This window comes from Hipposideros armiger, unplaced genomic scaffold, assembly GCF_001890085.2.
Source record: "Hipposideros armiger isolate ML-2016 unplaced genomic scaffold, ASM189008v1 scaffold_422, whole genome shotgun sequence".
Taxonomy (NCBI): Eukaryota; Metazoa; Chordata; class Mammalia; order Chiroptera; family Hipposideridae; genus Hipposideros; species Hipposideros armiger.
This window is the reverse complement of record NW_017731772.1, coordinates 348436-359328: the sequence shown is the minus strand read 5'-3', so window position 1 is coordinate 359328 and position 10893 is coordinate 348436. Positions and strand designations below refer to the sequence as shown.

Below are 10893 nucleotides of genomic sequence, written 5' to 3'. Positions count from 1 at the left end.
AGAGAGAGAGAGAGAGAGAGAGAGAGAGAGAGAGAGAGATACACACACACGCATATAGATATGCACACACATGTGAAATTCTCAACTGAAGCCATAAAAGCCTATTTAAGCCCTAAATTATTAATAACTCTGGCCAGAGTATCAGAGCCAGAAGCAAGGTGTTATATTATAGGGTTGAGGCACACTTCCCTCTCCCGATCCCCACACTGCAGCCAGGGAGTCCTGTCAAATACAAATCGATGCAATCTTCATGATGAAAACACTTCAGTGGATTGTCACTGCCCTTGCCACAGCTCCTTGGCAAGACCCCCTTGACATCTGTCTTCCTCTTACCAACCTGTCCTCATTGGAACTGCAGGCCTCCCAAGCTTCTTGGCAAACCCTGAAGAGACTGCGATGAAGGGTGTGTCACTCCAAAATATGCCATTTTGACAGAAAGATGTTTTGACCTGAAAGCAACTAGCTCTCTAAAAGCAGGGCATAAATTTCTGTCTAAAAGCAGGGCATCAATTTCCCTTTGTAATGGTGCCCCCTCTCACATACTGGGAAGAAAATTACTCCACAGGGTAATTTTCACCTGAGAAGGGTTCTTATTTGCATTACAAACCTTACTAACCAATCCTTATTTAACACACGTTTCCTAGTCACCTTCTCATAACTTATCCCCATCCAGAATCCTGAACTCCTGTTCTTCTGTCTAGCCTCTTCTCCAGGCTTGATCATCCTTTGTTAAAAGGGTATATAATAAGCCCCAAATTCTGACCACCTCCTTGAGGCACATTTCTTTGTGACGTCTGTGAACTTTGGATATATAGGTAATGAAACTTGCTTTTCTTTTCTCTTGCTAATCTGTCTTGCCCATTTAATTTGCAGGGCTCCAAGAAGGCAGAGGAGAAAGTTTTTCCTCTCTTACGATGTCCTCTCATACCTCAGGGCCTTTGCACTTACTAATAAACCCTGATGCTAGACCCGACTGCCCTGGGAACTAGCAAAATCTGCCTTAATTCAGACATCTCCTTGTCCAGACAGCCCTCGGAGGTCAGCACGTCCCCAGACTCCTGTCCATCACCCAAGGTTAGACTGGTCGCCCATCATCTTTGCTTCCACAGACCCGTGATCTGTCCCAAACCACAGCATTTATCCCACTACGTTTTTCCCAAAGACAGAGTTTCTTGTCTGCATCCCCCAAGAGACTATGCCTGAATGAATATGAATTAATAAGCCAAGATATTTGCTGTGTTAAACAAAACAATCCTAACTGGTTCACTCTCAAGTAATAACTATCAGGCAGCACAGGGAGACCTCTGAATCCCCAGGGCTGTCAGGGCAGGTGAGTGAGGTCTGCCAGGGGTTCTTCTTCAGAGCCAAGGCCAGCCAAACGCCTTTATAGGCTCAGCGTGGTCATGCTATTATTTTGGTTTGGTTTGGTTTGGTTGATTTTGGTTTATTGATTTTGGTCTGTTGTTTGCTTCTATTCTGCTTTTGGTGTCTTAGTATCTTCTAAGATGCTGTAATGGGATGAATGGTGGCTAGGAAATAAGGAAACCTAGTTACTGGCTGCATTTTAACTACTGTATCACCTCTATACTTACTCTCCTCCCATCTACAAATTGAGGGAATAGTATAAGAATGGTTCCTACATGCTGATGCCCACAGTCACCAGGGACGCCTGTAATAAACACAGTTACCCCTCTAGAGCTCAGGTACTGTGAGGAGCAGCCTGGTTTGGGGACCACTGGAAGTGGCAGAAATTTGGAATCAAGTCACGCGGCAGGGGGAGAGGGGGAATCGAGTTCTAATTCCTCTACTCACTTCCTGTGTGACCTTAAGCAAATTACTTTACCTCTCTGTACCTCGGTTTACTTGCTTGCTGGAGCAGAAATAGTAACTCATTTACAGGGTTGAAGGGAAAACTAATGTACAGAGTACCAACTGGTGGCTGACCCACAGCAGATGCTCAGCAAATGATAGTGAAACCCCTTTCCTCTTTACGTATAGCCTCACAGCACGCTGCCATGTCTCTGCCACGGCCCTTAGGAGTTTCCAGAGGGCAGGGCATCTCTGCCTAATTCCCCACCCCATCCCTGGTGCCCAGCCGAGTGCCCATGATAATACGCAGCATTTGAGCAGACACTCAACAGAAATTATTGCATTAATGAATCAGTGACTTACTAGAATATACTAACATAACCAGCTTCCTTTCTTCTTCCACTAGAGTGTAAACTCCTCCAAAGCAGGGACCATTTCTTCTTCACTGATCAAAAACCAGCACTTTATATAGTGCCTATCACGTGATTGTTGAACTAATTAAATGATTCCCCAAATCCCTTTCCAATGCACGGATTCTAAGGATCTGTGGCTTCAGGAGAACTGGGGCAGAATTAGTTGCGAACATTTGTCTGTCCTGTACCTGTTTGGCCAGTAAGTACCTACACATCTACAGTTGAAAAATTATAACAATTGTAATGAAATATTGAGTTGTCGGAAAAGTCATGACGTACTTTTTCTCTTTTTCATTGCAAAAATGCGTCATGACTTTTCCAACAACCCAATAATTAGGTAGTTTTTGCATGCCTCCCTCACCTGCTAAAAATATCTGCACCGTGAGGGAATATAAAATATCCTGTTCAGCATCATATCCGACAGCCTGGCAAGAGCTTTGCAACACATGTAAACATTTGCTAAATGAATGAATGAAGTGGATGAATTATTGAATGAATATTCTTTTTGCAAGTCTAAGTAAGGCAGAATGTCCCACTTTTAGAACTCCTTCCTAATTAAATTCAAAATTGCTACTTAGGTATGATAAAATATTTAAAAATAAAAACAGCAGATGTTTGATCTCTGGGCGGTGGAGAGTTTCTTTTCTAAAATCCTTAATTTAGTTTATGCTGCGGGAAATTCACCAAAACGCTGGCACCCACAAAGCTCAGACAATATGTCACCCTAACTAAAACACACTCTGCATCCGCAGAGATGACTATCACTAGTTGACGTTTAAAAGTATTTTGACCAGTCATCTCTGAACATATCGACGTTCAGAAATCACACTAACTAATGTGATTTTAAGATAAAGGAATGGGATCAGTAACCAAGTGATACAAATCAGCTCACTACAATAATAAGACTTACATTTAACAAAGGCAAATCAAGAGCAGATGGAGGTGTTGGTGGGAGCCAAAAATTTAACCTTTATCTTTACAAAATTTTCAAAATTGATTCAGTAATAATTCAGCAAAATTACAGCTCTAGCCTCCAGTGAATTCCAACGGGGTAAAGTGGGGCACAATGACTAAGGAAGGATGTTTAGACTAAAGGGGCTGCGTCACCAGAAAAAAATGGCACCGATTCAAATGCACAATTAGAAGTGGGTGAGCATACAAAGGTCACTTTTTGGTAATTCCCACGGACTGTAATACGCTACAAAGAGACAGGGTGAAGCCCACGCAGCAAGGCAAGGGGTGCAGTCGATCACCCCCACGCTATTCTGAAAGCATGCTGTGTACTTAATCTTTCTTGAAGGTTTAATCACCTTAACAAAACAAAGCCCTATAATGAAGCCAGCCAATGACGTAAGACAAACACAGTGCACACACAGTGAGCCATTATCATCCTTCCATCGTTCTGCAGCCCCATGCACAGCACACCTGGCAGCACCACTAAACCAGCCATGGCATCCAGGAAGACCGCAGCCTCTGCAGCAGCGAGGTTTGCTATTTTCTCTGATTCAGCACTCACCCTGAGGGGGCTGAAAGGCCAGGTGGGGGTAGGAGAGCCCAGGCGAGCCTGACGTGAAGCCTTTAACGAAGGGAAATGTCAACTAACAAAAACTGCAGGTCTCCAGTGAAATTTAACTCCCAATTCTTTTGAGTTGGCATCGCTTTCCTTGACTTAAACCCTCACGGATCTAAAGAGAACACTGTAATCATACCCCCAGGAAGAGCTAAATAAATACAACATACTCACAGATTTTGACCAGCTGTAACTTTGGAGGGATGAATCTAGCCCCACTGTGAAGATGCTTTTCCCTCTCTTCTACCAGATTTTTTTAAAAGCCAAAAAAAAGAGATAGTCCTCAATTTAAAAGCCAACAAAAATCCTCAATTCCTGTTTTATTTCTTGGTCTCCAGTAAGCCTCTCAATTACCACGCCTGAGAAAAGAAGTTGCCGAGGCATCTGACAGCATCCCAGCGCTTCCCAGCGCAGAATGTAAGGCATGTCAGTTAAAGTGGCAGCTACGCTCACTGCCTCACTGCCGCTCACTGCCTCACTGCCGGAGCCGATGCTTCCGCAGGGACGGATGCCGGGAGATTCGCCCCCAATCTCTCCTGCAACTGAATGCCAATCCATCACTGTTTAATTATCCTAGGGATACAGACAAGAAAAATAAAAATGGCCTGGGTCTTTTGATGATGTTTCACATGATCCAGGGATTTACCTACATCAAAAAAAAAGGCCAATTGCAGAATATAATGGATTACCTCTTTTGTTTCAAGGAAAATGTAAAAGCGGGCTGATGCTCCCGGGTTAGACTTGGATTTTATATCCCAGGGACTTTTTAAAAATACTAAATAAGGGCAAATCACATCCTCTGAAGTTTTGGGTCTAACCGGTTAAATCCACAAGTTAAACTAGCGGAGTGAATTAAAAAACGCTCATGTCACTGGAAACAGCACTTTGAAATTAATACTAGATAAACAATATTTGACCTAGTTTTGATGAAAATTTTTTTAAAGTAGGCTTAGAGATGGTAAATGCCTTGACAACTCTCTCGTCTTGCCTTTAACTCTTGCACATACTAGAAATGAACCATTTTTTTTTACAATGGGGCTCACCATTTTATCTGATTATACAAGTTTTAGGTAATGTGTTCTGATATTTTCTAATTATAAAATAATAAACTCCTTGGCGAGAACTGGAAAACAAAGAAGAAAATTAAAACCAGCCATAATCTCATAACCCAGAGATAAACACTGCTAATATTTTGTAATACTTACTTCATCTTCTTCCTCCATATATACTGGGTTGTCAGAAAAGTCATGACATATATTTCTGTTTATTTGTTGCAAAAATGCGTCATGATTTTTCCGACAACCCAATATATACACACATTTTTCCTTAATTCTATTGTATACTACCTTTTTTACACAGTACTATGTTATGATAAGTGTGACCCATTGTTAACCACCAATATTTTTTTTTTTAAGATTTTTATTGGGGAATTGGGATGGGAACAGTGCTGGGGAATTGGGGGAAGGGGAACAGACAAGTTGCTGTTGTTTTGTTCTTCAGTCTAGTTGTGGAGGACGTTGCTTCACTGGNCCCAAAGAAGGTATAACAATACCTGTGATATAAAACACCTGTCCTGTCTACCTCACAGGGATATTATGAGGAAGAAATGCATTGTTTTATAAAATCACTTTTTAAACTGAAGCATCACGTAAATGTGGTGCTGATGTTGTTAAAGATTTAAACGACTGGGGCCAAGAACTTCTATTAGATAGACCATTACATTCCTGCCACTCAGCAGCTGAGCGTTTCCTGCAGTTGTGGGGCAGAGGCCATGCAAGCAGCCCTTGGCCATTTAATTACGTCCCTCAGAGGACAGATGCAGACAAATGCAGGTTTTCAGGGTGACACTGAATGGGAGGAAGCTCTTTATCATTTCTTTTAAAACATCACAACCTAAAACAAAGAGTGGCAAAAACAAAAGAAAATTTGTAAAAGCAATGCTGAAAATAATATCCTTTCATTTGGCTCTCAAAATGAAGGCTACGCAAGTAATTTTTTTCAGGCTAGGCAATGTGTCTCTCCTCTGGGTTCCTCGGTCAGAATTTAAAACTCATCATAGTACAATTATTGGATTCTTTTAAGTTGTGGTGAATCGATTATGAGTCTTAAGGACAGGAACTCTCTGGCTTAGTCGAGAGAGGCTCAATTATTTTTTGACGAATGAATGGTATTTTTATTGATTCTGTATTAGACTGTTGTACCAAATACAGTCATAATACTTGGCGTTTTGTACCATATGTAGATCATGGAAAGTACCCATGAACATATTATCACAGACTCCTTCATTCACAAATAAGCAGCTTTCAGTAAATTCAAGGGCTTTCCCCACAAACATCTACTAGGTAAGACAAACAAAAGAGAAGGAGAAACATATGGATATTCAAGTAATTAAGTGCCTAAGTATAATTTTCTTTAGATCTTCAATGTGTGGCTGTTTTCATAGTTGGTGTGCTGTATTTATTCGGCCTTAATATCAAGCAGACACACAAAATGATTTTGCTATACAGGGATGTTATTGCCTAAAAAAAACAAAAACACCTAAGCTAATATTAAGGAAGGGTGATACTATATAGTAGGGCTACAAATGCTATATAGTAGGGCCTGGTTTTCTGGATCCTGGAAAGGCTCAAATTCTGCCTTACCCACTAATTAAAAAGATAATGACTACTGGGCCGGCCGAGTGGCTCAGTTAGTTAAGAGCTTGCTCAAGACTGCAAGCTCAGGGCCAACTGAGAGGCTCAGTTGGTTAAGAGCTCGCTCAAGAGTTTGAGCTCTGAGCAACAGCAGTTTAAGTCCCGGCCCGAGCTGAGCAGCTGCTGAGCTGACAACAGGTGGCAGGATGGCTCAGCTAAAAAAAAAAAAAGAGTGCTAGCTCTGAGCAACAGGGTTACCAGTTCGAATCCCACATGGGCCAGTGAGCTGCACATGAGCTGAGCTGCCAATAGGTAGCAGGATGGCTCAGCTGGTGAGAGCACGTGCTCCTAACAACAGGGTTGCCTGTTCCAGACCGTGGGCTACGCCCGCCTGCAACTAAAGACTGAACTCAGCACCTTGAGCTGAGCCAGGCCTGGATGGCTCAGTGGATGGAGTGTGCGCTCCTAACAACAAGGCTGCCAGGTTCGACTCCTGCATAGGATGGTGGCTACGCCCACCTGCAACTAATTGAACACAGCACCTTGAGCTGAGCAGAGCAACTGAACATGGAGATGAGCTAGCTGCATCCTCCATAACTAAGACTAAAGGACAACAACTTGGCTGTTCCCCTTCCCCAATTCCCCAACACTGTTCCCCTCCCCCAATTCCCCAATAAAATCTTAAAAAATAATAATAATGACTATAGCCCCAAACCACAAGAGAAATTCAAGTTTTGGTTCCATACTTCCCTGCTTTCTAAAACACAGTCATTTGTCATGACTTGAAATGAGATATTCCATAACCCACTAATCTAAAACAATCACCAACGAAATCCATTCATACCACTTGAATGGTCACTAAAGACTTTCCACACCTACAGACTGATGAAATATCAACAGAAAAGTAACCCACGCATCAAATTCACATCAAACTCACGTTCATGTGCTCTGCTCCTATATGCAGTCCTGCCCTTTTAAAAACGAGCCAAACACATAAGTGTAAGTGTGGTGTTAAAAAGTAGAAAGCAAGTGCAAAATGTTAGGAAGATCTCTGGGCATGAGACCAAAAAGGAAAAACAACAAACCCTAAGCATTTTTCATGACACATGTATCCAGCGCACTGTGGGTTAAAAAACACACACACCACACACACACAAAGGAAGGGAGGGGGCTGCCTACACACCCTCAGTCAACCTATAACTAACAGATACAACAGCTTCAAGGAGCACAGATGTGCCAACTTTTAGCACGGTGGAGTCACGGTCAGCACTCTGAATGACCTTGGGCCTCTGGTGTAAACTTGGTGCACCTCATCTTCCTCATCTGTAAAAGGAGAATGACAAGACCAAGTAGCACAGTAGTTGAAGATATGACAGACTTAGCATAGGTACTGGGCCTGGCACAAAAGACGTTTTTAAAAGATTCTAGTTCATTTCTTCTCAACTAAGCTATGAAAATGATGACACAGCAAAAAGATGCAAAACTTTCCTCACTGCTTTGTTCAGGAAACCACACAGAGCCTCAAAATGCCCTATCTCATGACAGGCCTGAGAGCCCCCCCACTAATCAAATGAGAGATCTGATGCAAAAAATGAGAAATTAAAACTATACAAGTTGTAAGTGGGTTATTTCCTATAAGTTTGTAAGTCACTGGGTCGGAAATCAATGCATATTTTCTATAAATATCATAACTGAAACATATCTACATCTATATATCTATATGTATATGTGTCATCTATATCTACACACACACNTACATAAAATCATACAGTTCATACTCTCAAACATGATATCTGAGTGAAAATAAATTATAAATTTTACATAATTCACAACTTTTTACTACCATGTTGCTAAGTCACATCTTTTTTTATTCTGTTTACAATTATAAGTTCCTGAATTTGGGTCAAAAGTTCAACTAAAAGGAGGATAAAAAAAGATGTGACTTAGCAACATGGAAGTAAAAAACTGTGAATTATTTAAAAGGAACTTAGAAACACGATAGGATATTAACCCTGATTGCAACGTAAGCTGTATTGATAGAAGTATCATATCTAGAGAGGAGAAAGTGATAATCTGTCCTAAGTTTCTTTTAATTGACTCTTTTTTTAAATATTTAATCAACTCTCCATCAAAGTGTAAACTCCTTGAAGGCAAGATTCTATCACAGCTCCCAGCAGAGCCGGGTGATGTCAGCAAACTATCTGCCAAGTGTCCCCCAGGCAGATACGTCTTGCAAGTGGAAACCTTCAGTGAGACTGTGCTGATGGACTGACTGAACAAATGGACAAGCGAAGGAGTGAACAGGGGATAGCACCACTCTTGTCTGGTCAGACACACCACACCTAGCCTATCTGATGTTCTAGACACACTGTTCTAAGGCCACTAACGGCTGGAAAGGCAACTGAAAGTCACCAACCAGGAAGAGAAAGGACTCAAAACCAGTTTAACAGAGGAAAGAGTCCAAGGTGATCGAGAAGCTGAACTTGGAAGGAGGAGGAGCTGGAGGAAGCAGAGAAAAGGAACAAACAGGAACGCTATTTCACTTGGAAGATTCCATTCCTCCTTGGAGACCACCTTTTCTGGAACTGCTACTCCCAAGAGACTAAAAACCAAACCAAAACAACCCACACAATAATGTGTATACAGAGAGAGAATAATAAAACAAATATGGCAACATGTTAAAAATGGGTTCAGGGTAGACATAGCTGCTCTGTATTATTCTCATACTTTTCCACTAAGTTTGGAATTATTGCAAAGTAAGAAAATGTTTTTAAATGACAGGTTAGATGACCCTAGCAAAGCGGACCAAATGACAGTGGTACTGGACCTCACGCACTGAGCCAGTCAACGCCAGTGGAGAATGCTAAGCCGTCCTCGGAGCTTGGGTGGCAGAGGCGCAAGGACAGAGGTCAATGCAAAAACAACTTGTTGAAGCCATCAACCACAGAGCTATTCACAGAGCAGTGCTTCATGGCCATACCACTTCCTCCTGCAGCCAGATGCCATCTGGGGATAACCAGCGGGAGAGAAACCTTCTGAGAAGGCAGATGCAGGCCTGATGCATAGTTTCAAGTTTTACTTGACTCGGCATTTACCTCTCCCACTCTCCCCCAAAAAACTTGAGTCGCTCCAAAAGAGGCTGTTTGAAATTTGAACAGATGGTGCCATCTTTAATGACAATGCTTCCATACTCAATGGGGATGAGAGTCCCAGACCAAACTGAGAATAGTTGAAAATAACAGAAGTCCATTTTCAGAAAAAATATAAATGTGTCTCAGACCCTGCTCTCTAACAAAATGGAGGGTAGGATGTACTGTCTGTTCAGAAAAAAGAAAATATCCCAATAGATACTGTTTCTCTTGCCCACAGCCCCAGGAAATCACTGACAGTGGAAACTAAAACCGAAGCCTGCGGTCCTTCAAACTCTTTCCTAGGCAAAGCAAATTGCACTCCTTCACATTACTGAAAACAAACAGCAATGGAATGTGAGATTGCCAAGAGATAGGTGCAGCTCCTGTTTCATTTTGCTGCTTTTCTTTGCTGATTTTTTTTAATTTAAAACAAAAACAGAAACAAAAACTCTTCCCTATCAGAGGGCTCTCTTATCTCTAACACAAATCTTCTGCCTGGTTTATTTTTTTTCACCACGCTACAGTAATGTGGTTTAGGAGAAAGCGTGTTGGGCCACAAGATAGGACGCTGGGTTTCTATCCTAGCTGAGCCCATCACGGGCAAGCAGAGTGACTGTTGACCGTTTATACACTTCTGTGGGCCTCAGTGTCCTCATTTGCAAAAACAGAGAAGGGATACAAATCATAAAGGTGATTGCCAGGGGCTGGGGGAGACAGGAGAGTGGGGAGTTATTGTTTAACGGGTACAGAGTTTCCGATTTACCAAGTGAAGAAAGCTCCGGAGAAGGGTGGTGATGATGGTGCACAACATCATGAGTGTATTTAATACCACTGAATGGTACACTTAGCATGGTTAAGATGGTTAAGTGCAATTACATGTATTTTGCCACAAAAAAAAAAAAAAAGACTGAGGATAAAAAAGCACGAATACACCCACAAATAAAACCCAAAGGGCCGGCTGAGTGGCGCAATGTTTAAGAACTGGCTTGGGACGCCAGAGGGCCCCAGTTCAGATCCCACATATGAGGGCCAGTGACACTGCCCTCCACAGCTAAGATGCTGAACAGCTCAACCTGGAGCTGGGCTGCCGTGAGTCACCGGCGAAGGCGTAGGCTGCAGCCCCTGTGACAGTGGGTTGCCACGGGCTACCGTATGTAGCCAGCAGCCAGCATGAGTGGCCAGCAGTCAGCATGAGCGGCCAGCAGCCGCAGTGAACAGCCGTCCAGAGTCCGGTGACCGATCTGCCTCACCCGGGAAGAGTGCAATGATGGTGCCAACTTGGGCCAGTGAAGCAACGTCCTCCACAACTAGACTGAAGAACAAAACAACAGCAACTT

The 10893-nt window shown here is 42.5% G+C and overlaps 1 protein-coding gene across 4 annotated transcripts in view; it reads right to left on the bottom strand.

Moving 5' to 3' along the window:
* The window catches only part of TTC39B (tetratricopeptide repeat domain 39B), a 159744-nt gene that overhangs the window by 78326 nt on the left and 70525 nt on the right, over positions 1-10893 (bottom strand). The window contains exon 1 of one of the 4 annotated variants that reach the window (XM_019664446.1): positions 3967-4257. The exons of 2 other annotated variants lie outside the window; for them this stretch is intronic. The gene's annotated coding sequence lies outside the window, so the exon portion shown is untranslated. Of the gene's footprint in view, positions 1-3738; positions 3758-3966; positions 4258-10893 lie in introns of those variants that run through there. One more of the 4 variants, XM_019664448.1, reaches the window with a different exon arrangement.